Source organism: Neofelis nebulosa, chromosome 7 (assembly GCF_028018385.1).
Source record: "Neofelis nebulosa isolate mNeoNeb1 chromosome 7, mNeoNeb1.pri, whole genome shotgun sequence".
In the NCBI taxonomy this organism is placed as follows: Eukaryota; Metazoa; Chordata; class Mammalia; order Carnivora; family Felidae; genus Neofelis; species Neofelis nebulosa.
The window spans coordinates 68,731,348-68,749,977 of NC_080788.1; the positions used below are offsets into that span (position 1 = coordinate 68,731,348).

Sequence of the window (18,630 nt, forward strand, 5' to 3'; positions counted from 1 at the left end):
CCAGAAGGTTTCAGTATGTGAGGAGATTTTTTTATAAATGAAAGGCAACAGTTGAGGATTGGATAAGAGAAGAGTGGTCAGATACATCGACAGTAGGGACCTGGGTGAAAAGTGGGAAAGGATTCTCAAATGGTGAGAGTAAAAAGGCATAAATACTGCAGCAGAGGAAACTATGGATTCTCCTTTTTGGCTTAAAGAGGAAAAAAAAATACAGGTAATTGCCAGTTAGATATGAGAGAGTAGTCTGGCTTAAAGCAGGAGTGTATCCATCCCATTATGCCACCTGAGTGGGCTCTAACAGGTTGGAATATATAGGAAGCATCAAGAGGACCAGGAGGGAAGAGAACAAGAGAAGAGAATGAAATTAGGCATATCTGTAATACCATACTCTTCAAAATTCCAAGGACTTTACAAAGAATGTGTCTGGACTAACAAAAATCCCCGTAAAGGGTAGCCAGTGTATAAATAAACACAAATTATGGGTTCAGGTATTCTTGTCACAACATGGCTGCTGTGGGCATTCCATTGCCTGCTGCATGCCTGCAAGAGGTTCTAGATGGCATGGTTCTCCAAGTTGGTCTGGGGATGTCTGTGGTTCCCAGACACTTTCAGGGCATCTATAAGGCACTGAGACATCAAAGGAGATGAGTGGCAACACTGTCCTTCAGGTGGACACATTTTGAAAGGCTATTGCTGTTTGCTCTCTGTGATCCAGAGAATAGAGAAAAAAAGAATTTTGCGTTGTCCATTTCAGGGAAGCTTCTTGAAGTGAGTGAAGGAACTGTGTCCAAGGACAGTGTTCAGTGAGGCGTGGTTTTCTTCTTGTCCTTATGCAAGCTCTTTCCTAAATGTGCCACAGACAGCCTCCCATATTCTCTCCTGTATTCTGACCCCATAGAAACCCCCCTCCTCTGTCTCCCCATCCTTCTACACACAATTTCAGTGGCACCTCCTATGGGAAGACCTCTTTGAGCACCTCTACTACCCCCAGGCAGACTTCATTTCCTCCTCACCTGAGTCCCCAGCATTCCAAGAGTTATTATCGTGTATTGCTTGCAACTCGTTGTCTACCCCATGCTGAATGTTCTTCATTTAGAGGGAAATGCACAGCTTCTTCTTTTTTTTTAATATAATTTATTGTCAAATTGGTTTTAAAAAAAAGTGAGGAGATATATTCTTTGACCCTAAGCATGCTTGTAGCCCACACAACTGGACTCTGGGTGGCATTCTTAGGAGTCTCTCCATTTATCTTTCCCAGGTCATCTGAAATATTATTTCCCTTTTCTCAAACCTCACTCATTCTTTATGACCTGAGCCAAACCCCAACTCCTCCATGAAGGGATCGATGGTGACTCTAATTTTGCTGGCCAAACTTTTCTCTAAAATACTGTTAAATTAAGAGTCTATGCCACACAGTGTAAAAAACAGATATTTCTAATCTGTATTGGATTGTTTCCTTGTTTCCTGTGAGTTACTCTCATCCCCCATTCAGGAGTTGAGCTTCTGAAGAGGCTAATTTATCATATACTTTTTATATTAGATGCTTCCCAAACTCCTTCCAGCTGCAAATAAAAACTCCAGCTCAAACTAGCTTCAACAAGAAGGACATTTCTTATCTCATGTAGTTAGAGGACCAGCCATAGGGCGGGCTCTAGGCTTGACATGTTGGTGTCTCAGCTCCACCTCTCTCTGTGATGCTCTGCCTTCTTTTATGAGTTGATTTCATCTTCAGGCCAGTAGGAGAATGGCTGTGACCATTCCTGAGCCCCTTCAGTTATGACAATATCTGGAGAGAATAAATGCCTACGGGAATGTGGAAACTTATTCTTCAGAATAAGTCTTCTTCAGAAGACCACCTCACACCGGAATTAGCCAGAATTGAGTTACATGGCATTTCTTCAACTATGCGAGTAGATGGGATTGCCATGATGGGCTGCAAATTGCCCCAGAGCTGAGGACAATATCAGTTTCCTCAAGGTCATGTATGGTGATGATGAAGGAGGTGAGATATTTGAACATAAAAGAAGGAAGAATAGAGAATGAGCATCAGATAGACGATCAGTGGTGGACTGGGGCTGCCTTGTGCAGGTTTGTAAGAGCCAACTGTTAAAGTTAGGAATTTTGAGCGCTAGGGTTCAACACAATCATTATCAAAAATTAAATTATAATAAGCTTTCTATTAAAGTATATTAGGGGCACCTGGTTTGCTCACTCAGGTAAGTGTCTGACTCATGATTTCGGCTCAGGTCATGATCTCACAGTTCATGAGATAGAGCCCCTATCTATGCTAAGGGGCTATCATGAGATAGAGCCCCTTATCTATGCTAAGACTCCATGCTAAGCCTGGAGTCTGCTTGGGATTCTCTCTCTCTCCCTCTCTCTCTGCCCCTCTCCTGCTTGTTCTCTCTCTCTCTCTCTCTCTCTCTCTCTCTCTCTCTCTCTCTCAAAAATAACTAAATAAACATGAAAAAATAAAGCGTATTAAAGGAAAGGTAAAGTCACTACTTCCTAATTATTTTTATTACATCACACTATTATCTATGCTTTTGATGTTATTTACAGTTGTATCTGTATGGTAGAAATACTACGTAATGGAGAGCTACTGTGCACTCTCAACCCTGTATTCAGTGATATCATACTGACCACTTGAAAAGAGCCATGGTATGAGTATTTACACCATGGAAACAGTGAAATGATACAAATCAGGGCTTGATTTATGGCTTGGCTGATTATCATTTAAGAAAGTGATGGAGAAAATGTTTTAGAACTAAAAATGTGTTTTACCTGTAGCCATTATATTGTGAATAGCACAAAATACTGAAGAAATGGTCTTCCAGGTTTCAAAAGCCATTATTTGAAGCAGCCAAGTCATTTGTGTCATTGATAAATGAGTGAAGTTTTGACAAAAATCTTCCTTGTTTCACTTCCATATTACTCATTAACATAAATGAGCATAGCAACAAACGTTCAGGTCAGAGTTACATTCATTTGTTACCAGCAACCATAGAATAATCATGGGTACAGGAGTTCAGAAAAAAAAAAAAAAAATCAACAAAAGCATTCTGTGAGAATCAATTGGTTTTATGAAATTCACAATAAAAAACACTCCAGGGGCGCCTGGGTGGCTAAATTGGTTGAGCAACTGATTTGGGCTCAGGTCCTGATCTTGCGGTTTGTGTTCAAGCCCCACGTCTGGCTCTGTGCTGATGGCTCAGAGCCTGGAGTCTGCTTTGGTTTCTGTGTCCCCCTCTCTCTCTGCCCCTCCCCTACTCGCGCTCTGTCTCTGTCTCTGTCTCTCTCTCTCTCTCAAAAAAAATATATATAGGGGTGCCTGGGTGGCGCAGTCGGTTAAGCGTCCGACTTCAGCCAGGTCACGGTCTCGCGGTCTGTGAGTTAGAGCCCCGCGTCAGGCTCTGGGCTGATGGCTCAGAGCCTGGAGCCTGCTTCCGATTGTGTGTCTCCCTCTCTCTCTGCCCCTCCCCCGTTCATGCTCTGTCTCTCTCTGTCAAAAAATAAATAAAAAACGTTGAAAAAAAATTTAAAAAAAATATATATATATAAATTATTAAAAATATTGTATATTTTATTATTATTTATAAGTTTTGTGTTACATGCCCTTTATATTAGTAAAATCTATCATGTAAAGTACTGATACATGTAGCATATATACTATATACAGCATGTATAATTATATATATATATATATATATATATATATATATATATATACCTGCCCCTGGAGAGCCCATTGGTAAACATTTATCAGCACAACACAGGGACCACCAATATATTTACTACAACATCCTCAATGACCAACTAACTATAGTTAATTTTTTTTGGGGGGGGTGCCATTTAGAAAATATATTGATCCGATTTTAGATCTCCTCAGTAAGTTGAAAGATTCAGAATCATTCACTAAGTTTATTTTTATGGAGATAGAAGTTTGAGTGAGCACGTTCCTTTGCTTTAGTTTGCTGGAGATTTCAGCAAACCAGTTAAGTTATTTCCTTATTGGGTCTGTATGTGAATCAGTCCCAATTCCTGGTAATAATAAGCCACACTGATGAAGAGATTTACAGTGATAGGAGGGTGTTCAGTCGGGAAGGTGCTCAGCTCCGAGTTTATACCAAGGGAAATGAGGAACTCCATTCATAGAATGTTTCTGCCTCCTTTTTGACTTGCTTTTTCCTGATGAGCAGATCAGCAATCACCAGCTGTTCTATATTTCTATCATGTTACCCAGCGGTAGGAAGAAAGAAAAGTTTTTGGCCCCTGGAGGTACATGTTAAAATTTGAATCTCTTCCCAGGCCAGATGTGATTTGGAGATGTGCCCTCCTTGTGGAAGTTACTCTCTGGGCTTCATTCCCAAATGATAGTTTCTCTTCTCAGTAAATGTGATACATGTTGAAATGGAAAATGAAGGAAACCTAGTCATTATGGTTTTCTCCATAATATTATATCTCTTTATTGCTTATCTCAACTGTGCTTCTCTTTTAGATTCTCAGTATGGTTAAGCAAATTTGACACCTCATCTATGGTTGTTATTATTATTATTATTATTATTATTAGCATAAGGGCAGTGGCAGTAATTTATCGATCCTCAATATGCATCAGGGACTAGGCCAAAGATTTACCTACATCTTCTCTAATCCCCATAATGACCATAGATAGAGATAATCTTTTTTTTTTCTTTTTTACAAATAAGTACACTGCAACCCAAAGAGATTTAATACCCAGGTTTTTTAAAAGTTTTTTTGTGTTTATTTATTTTTGAGAGAGACAGAGTGCAAGTGGGGGAGGGGCAGAGAGAGAGACACACACACAGAATCTGAAGTAGGCTCCAGGCTCCACACTGTTAGCACAGAGCCCGATGCAGGGCTCTAACTCACCAACTGCAAGATCATGACCTGAGCCGAAGTTGGATGCTTAATCAACTGAGCCACCCAGGCGTCCCAATAACCAAGGTTTTAATCAGAGTCTGTCTGACACCAAAGCTTCCATTTTTTTCAGTACACCAGGATTTCTTTCCTCCCCCAATAACTCATTAGGACACAATCCTATTGGAGAAACATATTGAATGATTACAAATTTCAAAAGTTGCATTTGGATAATAGGCAGTAAGCCACACTGGACATTTTTACCTTAAGCCTGACCATTTGCTAACGGTCCATTAATAGTATTGATTTTTTTTTTTTTTAATTGACTTTTGGTGTCCTCACAAGTCTACTAAGGTCAAGTGGAGCCAGGGCAATAAGTACTCATAGAAACTCCCTGACAACCTAGTGACAATCCAGGCACATTGGGGCACAAGGTCCTCTGTTTCATTGGTTTTATAAACCTCTTGGTATTTGGATCTCAGAAAGCAGGCTGACTTCAGTCTCTTCAAATATAACCACGTAGAATTTTGTCATGTTTCATTGTGTAGTTGGCATGCTGCAGGGGTCCAGCAGTGCCAGAAACGAAGTGTGCCCTATCTGAAGTGGCTATTATTTTCCTGGTGGAATCCTAGCCAGAAAGGGGCTGCATTAGGTGTAAAGCCAACCAGGCAAGGAGCAAGAAGCCTTTCAGCAAAGGGATCCTTTACTATTATGGAATGTCTTCATTCTAAATCTCACATTGTGCGATCTGAAGACATAAAAAGGGGCCCAAGATAGCACAGAACCACGGCAATTCCTGGCATCCACAGCCAAGTGGCATCATGCTTAGAGAGAGAAAGGTATCACTGGTGTCCTTTTACTTCCGTGGAATGCTTCTAAATATCAGAATCAAAAGCAAATGGAGATGCTTTATATCACAACAATAGAGATGCGCTATGCCGTTACAGGTCAGGATAGGCTTGTCCAAGTTTATAAGCTCAACCCAGTCCTCAGATACACAACTAATTTCAGCCTCCCCTAAGAAGATTCTCTCCAGCTCCCTTTATCAGATCACTGACATGAGCAATGAGAGCAGCCTTGGAATAAAGGAAGCATCACTAAAATACAACAAAGTCCGTGGCAATTTCTTCAAAATGTTTTCCTCCTGTACCTGCTTAAAGAATTATGAAAAACTATATACCTCTGACAGTTTTAAAAAAAAATTTTTTTTAACGTTTATTTACTATTGAGAGACAAAGAGAGACAGAGCATGAGCATGGGAGGGTCAGAGAGAGGGGAGACACAGAATCCAAAGCAGGCTCCAGGCTCTGAGCTGTCAGCATAGACCCCGACGCGCAGACCCCAACGCAGGGCTCGATCCCACAAACTGCAAAAACCGCGAGATCATGACCTAAGCTGAAGTTGGACGCTTAACTGAATGAGCCACCCAGGCGCCCCTCTGACAGTTTAAATTTACAAATTTTACCATGCATTTTTGTAGTTACAAAGGATGTAGTTTCTGACATACAGTATGTTGTCTATGCGCATTCAAGATCTTTTCAACAAAACCTTGAAGTTACAGATTTAGTACAATCTATTGACAGCATCTACCACATAAGCTAATTGACAAAGGGAGTCCTCATTATCAAACTAATAAGGAAATCAGGAATACTTTGTGTCAGAAAAAAAAAGTAATTTAAAAACTTCAGCTACCCTATTTAATATGCATTTCCCCTTGACAACCTTCTCCTAAGTGTGAGAGAGAGAATGAGAGAGAACAGAGTGTCACCTGGATGACATAAAACCACTGCACTCTTCAATATTTCTCATCCAACCCTTCTTGGCTTCCTGCCAGGGGACCCTCCCTCGGAGGGATGTGTTCTCGAGTTGACCATTTGTTTTTACTCCTAGAGCAAAGGGCTTGGTAGCATTAAAGGTGATTAGTGTGCCTTTCTGTTCACATGGGAGAGTGTCTGTCATGAAGATGGAGGTAACAGGAGACTGTGACAGCAGAGACGTTCTCAGACAAAGTATTTAGGGAAAGGTTATAGGGAAGTTGAGCCTGAAAGATTATCTTCTCAAAGCTTTTGATACTGTGTACAGATGGCAAACTCTTCCTGACCCCAGAAGTAAGCAAACCATATTTTTGAAAAGCCACTGTTTCGAGCCACGTGCATGGAAACGAATAGGGTTTTGTTGTCGGGATTCTGTATTTATGAGTTTCTGGATCTTCCTTCCTTCTTCCCTCCCTTTTCCCTCCCTCCCTTCATCATCTGATAGGAACAGGGAGCACCTGTTTCTCCTCCAATATCAGATGCTCTGACAGTCATTAAAATTCCCCATCCTCAAATGGGGTAGAAGTTGCTCTCTATTTGCTGTTCCTTAGGACTGACAAAAAGGTTTCCTCCTTACATCGAGACATGACACAGAGAGAATTTCCCATTAAGTTCATGAAGCATAGTATCAGAGCCCCTCACTTTCATAGTCTTTTCCAAGCTGTTGGGAGAGATCCTTCATTTTTTCAAAGTACTTTGGTATTCTCTTACTTAAAGAGGACCCCTCCCCCAAAATGTATAAACTTCCCACCTCATTAGGATTTCCAGACTTAGAAGATAAAAATTCAAGATGCCCTGTTAAATTTAAATTTTAGATAAAAAATTAATATGTTTTGTTACTCCAAATATTGAATCAGACATAGTTATACTAAAAAAAAAAAAAAATGGTGTTGTTAATCTGAAATTTTGACTAGCAGCAACTTTTGTTTATCTGCTGCCCTACCTGCCTCCAAACTTTGATCCTCCCTTGTTTGGACACCGAATGACAAGGTAAGCTTTGCTGTTCCCAAATCAGATAAAGATATCTTTAGCTTTGTATTCCTAAACTCTTCTCAGACTATAATACAAGACTTTGAATGTCTATCCTGACCAATCTTATGCAACATTTTTTTTTTAGCACATTTTTGCTGCAGAAACACAAATCAAAATAATTTCTTAACTCTGGGAAAATGAGAAACTCTGTTTCTTCTCTAGTGACAGACAAGAGAACTAGGAAATGTCACTGTTGTTCTTTATGTTGGGATTTAGCATAGAACATTTGTGCTTGGAAAGGAAGCTGCTTAGGTGGCTACAGAGAAGAAACAGCCTGAGCAAGGGAGGGGAGAAGTAGGCTCAAGAAGGTTTTGTTGCAATAGGAAGTACTGGAAACTAGTGTTTCTCAAATGTTTTGGACCTTGACCTACAGTGAGAAATACATTTTTCGTAGTGACCCACAAACACACTTCCATATATATGTGAATGAAACAAAAATTTCATGGAACATTCATCATTACATGTACAATTATTACGTATAATGCACACTGATATTTTCTACTCTGATCTCTCTCTCTCTCTCTCTCTCTCTCTCTCTCTCTCTCTGTCTCTTAAAGAGCTGATTGCCCTCAACCAACTGATGGACCATGATCTGTAGTTTAGAAACCACTGCACAGAACTGCTCAGGGAACTGTCTGTGGTGGTCTCCAACAGAAAAGGATTTCCATTGCATCACAATGGAAATCAATGAGATGCTTCCTTCATTGAGAAGATTTTTTTTTTAAGCGTTGCACTTTTTCTTAAAAGTGTTTTTTTAATGTTTATTTGTTTTTGAGAAGAGAGAGACAGAGCATGAGCTGCGGAGGAGAGAGAAAGAGGGAGACACAGAATCTGAAACAGGCTCCAGGCTCCGAGCTGTCAGCACAGAGCCCCACGCGGGGCTCGAACTCACGGACTGTGAGATCATGACCTGAGCTGAAGTCGGATGCTTAACCAACTGAGCCACCCAGGTGCCCCGACACTTTTTTTTTTTTTTAATGTTTATTTATTTTTGAGAGAAAGAGAGACCGTGAGAGGGAACTGGGCAGAGAGGGTGGGAGACAGAGGATCAGGATCTGAAATGGCCTCTGTGCTGATAGCAGATAGCCTGATGCCAGGGCTCGAACTCACAAACTGCGAGATCATGACCTAACCCACAGTCGGACGCTTATCGACTGAGCCACCCAAGCACCCCCTTCATTGAGAAGATCTTGCACTGAAAACGTTAGCTGAACAGCACACTTAGCAACAGTTCGTTCATGTTCTGGTGTGAGTTCCTTTTCCTTTCACAAGGGGGAATAAATGCTTCCCAGGTGAGCACCAATCTCTCAGATGATGCTTTGAGAAGCAGTTGCAAGCTAGAGTCTGACACAGAAGAGATGAGATAAAACCATGGAGGAGGGGTCCAGAGGAGCATAGAGGGGATGTGTGAGGAGGACAGAAGAGTGAATGGTGAGTGCCTCTTGGAAAGCCCATGAATACACATCACTGAGACCAACATACCTGATTTGGAGAAGATGTACATACTTTTCCAGAGATCCCATCCAACTGGAGGAAAAAGTGCCTCTCGGACAACTGGCCCAACAACAGAAATTTAATCCCTGAATGGAGAGGAATGGGTCTAAGAAAATGTGAAGATTTACTGCAAAGAACTCTACTGCTTTTCGTTACTCTGAAAAAAATGAACTCCACCTCCCACTCTCTACAGTGTCTGTGTCAGATCCCATCCTTTCTCTTGGAGTCATCAATTATTTTGTCTAGTCCCCTCCATCTAAGTTAATGACCTTGCCTTATACTTTTTAGAGAAAGTGGAAGGTCTCAGAAGGGAATTCCTTTACTTTTTCTCTACTAAACCTACCAGCCCCCTAGGACTACCCTCAGTCTCTCATCCCAAAGAATGTGATCCGCGTCAACATGAGGAATTAAGAGAATCTCCATTACCCCATGACAAGCCCAGCATACAAACCCTAGATTATATTGCTGGATTCTACTGAAACAGGAAAACAGGTGAGAGACAAGTAAATAATGCTGAACAAAACAGATCCATCAGGCTGCCAAACAGCTTTATTCTAATTGCACTCTAAATCTTGGAATTTGAGAAGAAAATAATATGGATTAACAGGTTCTCATCTCTCTTTAGATAACATAAGTGGTTTAGCCACTCCTTTGGAAAACTGTCTCTAAGTCATACTGGCTGGGGGAGGGCTATCAACTGTTCATCCTTGCATGTGTGATGGGTTCCCGCCCCACCTGACACCTTCCAGCACTCGCACCTTTGACTCTCTTCTGCCATCTTTCATCCTTCCCTCTCTTTCAGTTCCTTCTCATCCTTCCCGAGCTTTCAGATATGTCACGGTATACCGATCTCAAAAAAAAAAAAAAAAAAAATGTGCCTCCATTTACGCCATGTCCTCCTCCGGGGTCTGCGCTCCCTCTCAGCTCCCCTTCACAGAGAAGTTTCTCTGAGGAGTTGCCATCTGCATTTATTCCCCTTTGCTAGCCTGCCTTCAGCACCTCTACCCCTCCACCAAAAATACTCGTTATGAAGGTCATCAGTGGCTTCTTTATTGCTAAAGCTAACGGAGACTTTCATTTCTCACCTTCCTCAACATTTTAGCAGCTTGAGACACAGTTCTGTCTCCCTTGTCTTTGAAAGACTGTGAGTTTGGCGTCCCTGATAACACATCTACTCTCTTGGCTTTTCCTCCTTTTTTTTTTTTTTTTTTTTTTTTTTTCCTCTTAGAGGACATCCCTCCTCTATTCTTTACTGGCTTATCCATCTTGAATTGAACTTTGAATGTTGGGATATCTCTCTCGCATCAAGAAAAAGACACTCCCTTAATATGCCCCACTCAGGTAAATGGCAACTCCATTCATTCGATTGCTCCCTGATCAAGTCCTGTTGACTCCACCTCCAATACCTATGTCAAGTGTGTTCACTTTACTCAGTCTCCAGTGCTACTACCCTAGGCCAAGCCACCATCACACTTCACCTCTTTTCTTGCCATAGTTTCCTTATTGGTCTCCGCATTTCTAATTTTGCCCTTACCTCCACCCTACCCACCAATCCATTTCTCATACAGCAATCATAGTAATATTTTTAAAACAGAAATCAAACTATGTCACTTCCTTGCTTGAAAATAAGAAATCATTTCCCTTTGAACTTAAAATAGAACCCAAGCTTTTGAACATGGTCTACAAGGCCCTGTGTCATCTGAGTCCTGCCCATCTGTCAAACCATCCTTCCTTCCATTCTCCCATGTAACTCTCTGTTACACAGCCCTTCTCTTACTTCCTTATATGGTCAAGATCTTTCCTGCCTCAGGCCCTCTGCACACACTGTCCCCTCTTCTGCGATTGCCCCTGTCCTTCACCTGCTCATCTATCCTTCAGGTAGCAGTTGAAATATTAATTCTTTAGAGAAACCACTCCCAAATCACTCATTCATACCTCTTATACTCTCTTAACACCCTGTATTTTCTTCATAACAGATACTACAATTTATAATTAAGTAATGATGATCTCTATGTTCTTTTGTTTGTTTTCTTAATATTTAGCTGCAAGTTCTAGTGCCTGGAATAGTACCTGACACATTAGTAAATGTTCAATAATTTTTAAATGAATGAATGAATGAGGAATATGATGACCACTTGTGTTGAATGTACTCTAAACATTCACAAGCCCTATCTCCTTCAACCCTAGGACTACTGATATACCCTTCACACAATGCATGTGACAGGGCCAGACATCTGTTTATCATCTACCAGTGGTGTGCTGGAATGGGCTTGTATAGGCTTAAGAGAGCCAGTTCTGGACATCTCTTCTCAATTTCACATTTAGTGACATCACGTTAGTAGCTATGGGAACACTTATACCACCAAAAAATAAGCAAATGGTGGAAATCAAGACTTTCTTTTTCTTTAGAATACCACTTTACCAGCACACCACTGGTGTCTCCTATACACCCAGCATCATGTTAGTAATTATGGAGCCACCATTAAAAATAGGTCATGGTCACTGTTTAGTAAGTTTCCAGTCTAGTTTAGGAACTATGACATACGTCAGGAATCAAGAAGAATCAGGATACAGATGTGCAGTGTGAGAGCATCGTGATCAGAAAAGGAAGAAATCAGTATGGGTTGGTAACAATGGAGATTCAGAAGGTGGAACCAATGCTGAAATCAATGGATGGAGAGGACCTATTTAATGAATAGTACCACGAAGGGCAATCCTGACAGAGGAGCAGGGAGGATCCAGGGCTAGTCGTGAGCCAGGGAAATGGAGTTGGAATGGGAGTGGGAAGAAAGTGAGAAGATTGTCTCAGTTGGAAAGAGTTGCTCTTGAAAATTTCTTTTTAAATGTAACTTTGGTAAATTGGGTTATATATATTTTAAGTTTATTTATTTTGAGAGAGAGAGCGTGTGTGCATGTACATGCAAACAGGGGGGAGTGGCAGAGAGAGAGAGAGAGAGAGAGAGAGAATCCCAAACAGACTCCACATATCAGCGCAGAGCCCAACTTGAGGCTTGAACCCATGAACGCCAAGATCATGACCTGAGCCAAAACCAAGAGCAGGATGCTTAACCAACTGAGCTACCCAGGTGCCTCTGATCATATTTTTAAATGAAAACTTTAGTTAAAGAATTTTTAAGGCAAGTCTTTTTCTTTTTTCTCTAATGGTGAAGTATTTAAAGGATCAGCAATCTTCCTCTATTATTCATATTTAAGTTTTGACCAGTAACTTTCCCTTGAAACCATGAATATCCTCCCAAATCACATCTCCAACCTGCTAGATGACCTGGCAAGGTGAGGGCTTCCCCTATCTTGGCCCTCAGCTCCTTCTTGTGGAATGAAATGGTCCAACTTGATTGTCCTTAAGGTCCTTCATATCCCAGAAGAACTGTATAGTTGTCATCTGCCTCTTGGTTTCAGCTCAGGTCATGATCTCACAGTTCGTGAGTTTAAGCCCCGCGTTGGGCTCTGCATTGACAGTTCAGAGCCTGCTTGGAATTCTCTCTCCCTCCCTCTGTCTCTGCCTCTCCCCTTTTCTCTCTCTCTCAGAATACATACATACATACATACATACATAAAAATAAATAAATAAATAAATAAACTTAAAAAAATAAAAAATAAAATACTCCTTCCTTTTTAAAAAAATTTTTAAAAAGGAAGAAAAACTGCAGAGTTCTAAATGGTTAGGCATGTGAACTACATTTCTAAGTGAGTCGAAGAAGGCCAAGAAAACATCATTCTAAAACTTCCTTTCCTGTGATTAAAGGACTCCCAGGGGTTGTATTTGGGCACAAAAGGGTGAAGTAAAACAACCCTTTGGCTACAGAGTTAGGTCAATTTTCTTTTAGCCAGGGAAGGGATTTGGCGTCTGAGGATATAGCAGGAGACCCCATGGGTTCTCCACATGAACACCATTAGGGAAGTCCAATAACCATTTGACAGGGAAATAAGGTCACTATTTTTAAATCAACAGGAAAAGAGCAGAACATCAAGAGAGAAGGGTGATTTATCCTGTGACCAGAGTGCACAGAATCGACTGGAGAAACTAATCAAATCAGACTTGATAAAGCCGATGCTGCCTTATATCCCCTGTGCCTAGAAGCCTTGTCAAGCTGGTCTGCCATAGATTCTGATTTAAAATACAAGCTGACTCCTTCACGCCTTCTGAGTAGCAATCCAGCTGCATGGATTTCAGTAATTGGGGTTTTTTAAATCATTATTATTAACTATAACGTGAGGCTTGATGCTAAGTAATGGCAAAGGGCTGGTGTCTATCGACACACAGGCACCCATGGAATCCCCAGGTAGGGCCGGATCTGGGCTCTCCACGGCCCCCTTTTTCTCTCCCTTTCTGCCTCCTCCTCCCCAAAGGCAGGAACAGCTGTTGCCAGGTTGGCTTGTTCAGCCCACTCATCTCAAGCTACCCTGAAGCGGCAAGACGGCAGGCAGCCAGCCTGATGTTCTTTCCCCGTTCAGCACAGCCCAGCTGTGGCTCAGTAGGCCATGTTGGCATCTGGCTCAGAGAGAGGCAAGGCTGGAATCTTCTGAGTCTGGAGTTACCAGGTCCAGCTGGCTGTGGCCATGGCAGAATATGAGGGTCAGAGCTATGCTACCCCAGAGGGCAACAAGACATTTGTTTGGGGCCTGAACCTTTTGATCTTTTCAGTTGGAGGATGAAGGCAGTAAAGGTCTGGTGCTCAGAATGGTTTAATCCACCATTGATTTAATAAGCGCCTGCACCAAGGGTAGAAATGTGAGGGTGGTGGGGCGAGAGGATTAAGGACACGGTTTCTGCATTTGAAGAGTTCACAGTCAAATGTGGGAGATTTTACATGAACAAGGGAATAGAACAAATGGTAATGTAAACATATGCACAGGTTGCCATGGGAGCTGCCACCTGAGCTGTGTTGTGAAAGAGGAGGAAGAGTCAGATGAAGCAAGTTAGAAAGGGAGTTGCAGGCAGAGGGGTGTGCACAGAGCATTAACAGCTGGAAATCCCAGGGAGGCAGCATTCGGTGAAGGAGGGACTTGAGAGCCTTGGAAAGGAAACTGAGCTGTGTTTTGCAGGAGTTTGGGAGCCACAGAAGGGTGGTGAATAAGGAAATTATATGACCAATTTGCAAAGATAGATCCCTCTGGTGCAGGGATAGGGTGGGTTTAGAGAGTGAGACTGAAGGCAGACAGATCCATTAGGCTTGTGCAAAGATATCAGTGCTCCAAGGCACCTTTCTGATAAGACAGAAAGGAGGGGTGGGTCTCAGAAGAATTTAGGAGGAAATATCAGAAGAACTAGAAGTGCTTGATAATGGGCTGAACCTGTGGAGTGGGATGATGAAGGAGAGGGATCTGCCTAGGAAGGCTGCCAGGTTTCTTGCTTGGGTGCTGTGGGTAGAGCTGCATTTTGGAAAATATATGCCTTGTAACACCAGCTCTGTGGATGTGTGAAGGTATTGTGTCAAAAGCAGCTATACCCTTAGATAAGTTTGCGAAACATCAACTTAAAACTAAATCAGATCTCTCTGCTGCAAGACTTCTCAGAGCCTTAGTATGCTGTGTCTGCTGCTAACAATAAGAACTATCATTATTAGGCATATACAGGAGTTCTACTTGTTATGTGTGAAACTTGAAAATGTGTGAAACTTGTATGTGAAACTTGAAAATAACCTGTGAGCAAATACACACATGTGTACTAATAATGTAATAATATGGGTCATGAAGCAAGAAGTTCCTAGTGCAGGTGATATGAGCCAAAGGCATTGTGGGACATGGCCAGGTGCACGACTAAATATTTGATACACATTATTTTAAGTTCCCATAACAACACTGTGGGGTATGTGTTCTATGGCTATTTTACACATGGGGAAATTGGGGGTCATAAAGATAAATTAACTAACCAAAGATTACCACACATCTAGCAAGGAGTAGAATCTCGCCCTTAACAATTCCATCGTATCATTTCCATGTGCTAGTGAATATAGTGAATCTGCAAGGAAGGGACCAGATAGCATATTGTGTCTCCCAAAATTCAGTGACCACAGAACCCTGTGTTTATGGAGCATCTCACAGGATTAGTGGTCCTTGGAGTGCATTTTGTGGGGAATAATGCTGTTCACTAAGATCGGGAGTACAGATTAATAAAAAGGAAATTACATTTATACAAATCATTGTGGTAGAAGGTTGAAACTTGCCATAATAGAAATACAGCTAACATGTTACAGAAATCCAAAGCGGGCAGAGATTATCTCCAATATTGGTGTCCAGGGAAAATATCAGTGAAGATGTTATTAGCTTCAAGTAACAGAAGACCCAACTAAACATGGCTAACCAAAGAAATTTATTAAAGCACATAACAAAACCCAGAGATAAGACAATTCCACTGTTGGTTAATTCGGTGCCTCAAAATCAGCATCAAGAATGCAAGACATTTTCTGTTTCATTGCTTTGCCATTTTCAATATGTTAGATTGTCCTCTGAGGCCTCAAGGTGGCCAGCACGGTTCTAGATGTCAGCTGCAGACAGCAGCACTGACATGAGTATTAAGACTGCACATGGGCCTCTCACTGGGCTCTCAGCAAAGTGGTTGAAGAGGGGAGTATTGAGTGATGTTACTAAGAAAACATCTCTATCTATGCCAAGAAAAAAGTGACACTTCCTGCTAAAAGCATTTCAAACATTTCTTGAGGCCATTCCCACACACAGATTGAACTGGGCCGAGTGAACACAGATACACAGGGCACTTACTTTGGTGAAGAGGGACGAGCAGCCAGGAGAAAGCAGGCAGCCGGGTCTCAGCTGAGCACACTGGAGGAAAGCCAAACCTGTGTGATGGCTGTCCTGGATGCTGACTGAGTCAGCACACCATGATGACTGATAACATCAAAATAACGGCCATCCATCCAGCACAAGGCATGTCCTCTGCAAATGGCACAGGCCAAGAGTACTGTGGGGCCAGAGACACAGAGATGATGAAGTTTATTGTCAGTTCCCTAGTGGGCTATGTGATAGACTGTCCCAGGCCTCAGCCAGGAGGTGCGCTAAGAGTGTGCATTCAGCCAATTCTCAAAAACCCTACTGTTATCCTCATAACTGGGTGATCAGAACAATTTAGGCCTTTTTATTTAGAGGACTCTGCACTAGGTGAGACCTATCTTTGGCTCAGATTGATTCTAAGAATCAAAGTGAACAGAATTTAAGATTTCTGTCCTATGAAGGCTCATTTCTGAATTACAAAAGCATTAGGTAAGCTGTAAGCCCCCATGCAAATGGTGTCCCCTATTAGGAAACATATTAAATGGGTTCTTGACATGACTTTGGAGGAAAAGAAAAGGGAGGGGAAGGGATAGGAAAGGGAAGGGAAGAAAACAGAAAAGGGAGACTGAAAATAAAGAAAATGTAGAGGTGCCTGGGTGGCTCAGTCTGTTAAGTGTCTGACTCTTGATCTCAGCTCAGGTCATGAGCTTACAGTTTGTAAATTCAGCATGGAACCTGCTTGGGATTCTCCTTCTCTCTCTGCCCCTCCCCAACTCGAGCTCTCTGTCTCTCAAAATACAATTTAAAAAAAAGAAAGAAAAGAAAGGAAATGTAAAAAAGAGTAAATGTGGAATAGTTTATATAATGGAAAACAGGAAAGAGAGCATCTCTGGTATCAATTTTATTGGAGATTCATTCTGTTTTTTAATAGCAGATTAAAAAATGGGTTCTCATTTAATGATGCATGAATACAGTATAGTATAATGGAGTATCAGGGCAAAAGCAGTCAAAAGAAATCTCACACAGCAGCCTCTGAAACAGCTCTGGAGTCTAGTAGTTTGGAGTTTCAAGTTTCACGGTGGGAGATGACAAAAAAAGGGTACTAAGTTCAGGTTTCATCTGCAAATGTTGAAAAAGACTAGTGAGGACGAAGTGTTATGTTGAAGAGCAAATTTCTCAAAATCAAGAGAGCTCAACCCACCAAATGACGTGGGAAAGAGGTGGCAGGGAGGCAGGGGAAGGCCAAGGACCTAAAAAGGAAAAGCAGCCCTGGGAGAATGGGGCTGCAGAGGCAACAAAATTTTATGGGTCTGCAACCACTCTGCTTTGTGCTTGGACATGTCCAATCATTGAACAGGGAACGCTGAATTTCAAGGCCATATCAATAACATTTAGACTTATAAAACACAGTTTAGGTTGCAGGCTAAAAGCAGTATCAAGTTCTAGAAGAAGGGAGTCAATGTCTGCTCAAGAGACAGACATGGGAAGAGGGGCCATAGCAACAGTTTGTGTGAGAATGACTCACGTGACCCATCATTGGCCAAGGTTATCTGGAAGGCAGTGGATATGCTGTAGTTGTAAGGACAAGTTTATTGGGTCTTAAAAAGCAGGTTGTGTGGGGTCTGGGGGATTTGTTTCCCTTGGTTTCATGTTACAAACAGAGATGGCTGCATCTTATAGCACCAATCCTTCCCTCTGCTCTCTAATAAAGGAAGAGTAGCTTATATGATGGGTGAGCTTGCGAGAAGCTAAAGGGGCCTGTCTCATCTCCTTTCTTCTTCCTCTTTGGGGATCTGCCACCCGTCAAAGAGCACACATCCCACTGTACTCCTCCATGGCACCCACAGGGGAGACCTGGAGACCCAGGGCGACCATGAACGATGGAGGAGATAAGTCAGATTCAGGGATGCATATTAGGGAACCAATTGTTGCTGCACTCCCAAACCGTGCCCTCCAAGTTCAACCAACCTTGTAGTGGAAACACAGGTGAAATGTTTATTTCCACCTGCCCGACTCTTACATCTATATCTCAGTTGTTTCTAAATTCAAGGGGACTGTCAGGGGTACTATTTCTGACTCTTTCAAACACCAACATCAGGAAGGCAGGGAGAAAAACCAGAATCAAAACTTTTCAGAATACAGTAAGAAGTAGTGGGTTTAAACTTGCTTTACCAAATAAAGTCCTGATTCTATTGCCTGACATTCAAGGCTCTTTATGATCTGAAAACAATATATCCTTGGGTGTGACCTAACACTACTTCCCCGTGTGGGCACCACTCTCTGATGGCATCAGACAAAAACACACTCAGCACTCCACTGTCTCTGTGCTTTCACTCAGGTATTCCCTCCAAATGGGAGGCCCTTCTTCTCATTTTTTTCATGTCCGTATCTGGCCTATTCTTCAAGGATTAGCCTAAACTTCACCAAATCCATATGTGCTTCAGCAGGTCTTATCTAGAAGTTTCCTACCCAATTCACCTCCACTTACTCCTTTTCCCTCAATTTTCTTTAATTCTTAGGTGGCCATGAACTTTAGGTGAGGCAGCACTCCTGGGAACCAAACTCCATAGTGATATTTCCCCTTGCCAATGATTGGTTTAGGAATAAACATGTGACTAGGTTTTCCTCATTTAGAAAGAACTTCAAGGCTGGGGACACATTTTCC

The 18,630-nt window shown here is 41.8% G+C and overlaps 1 long non-coding RNA gene across 1 annotated transcript; it reads left to right on the forward strand.

The window, feature by feature from the left end:
* The first annotated feature begins 1,777 nt into the window (after positions 1 to 1,777).
* Positions 1,778 to 13,404, forward strand: LOC131518166 (uncharacterized). The gene is made up of 2 exons (XR_009264958.1): positions 1,778 to 2,088; positions 13,189 to 13,404. It is a non-coding gene; the product is annotated as an uncharacterized LOC131518166 (long non-coding RNA).
* Positions 13,405 to 18,630: the final 5,226 nt, after the last annotated feature.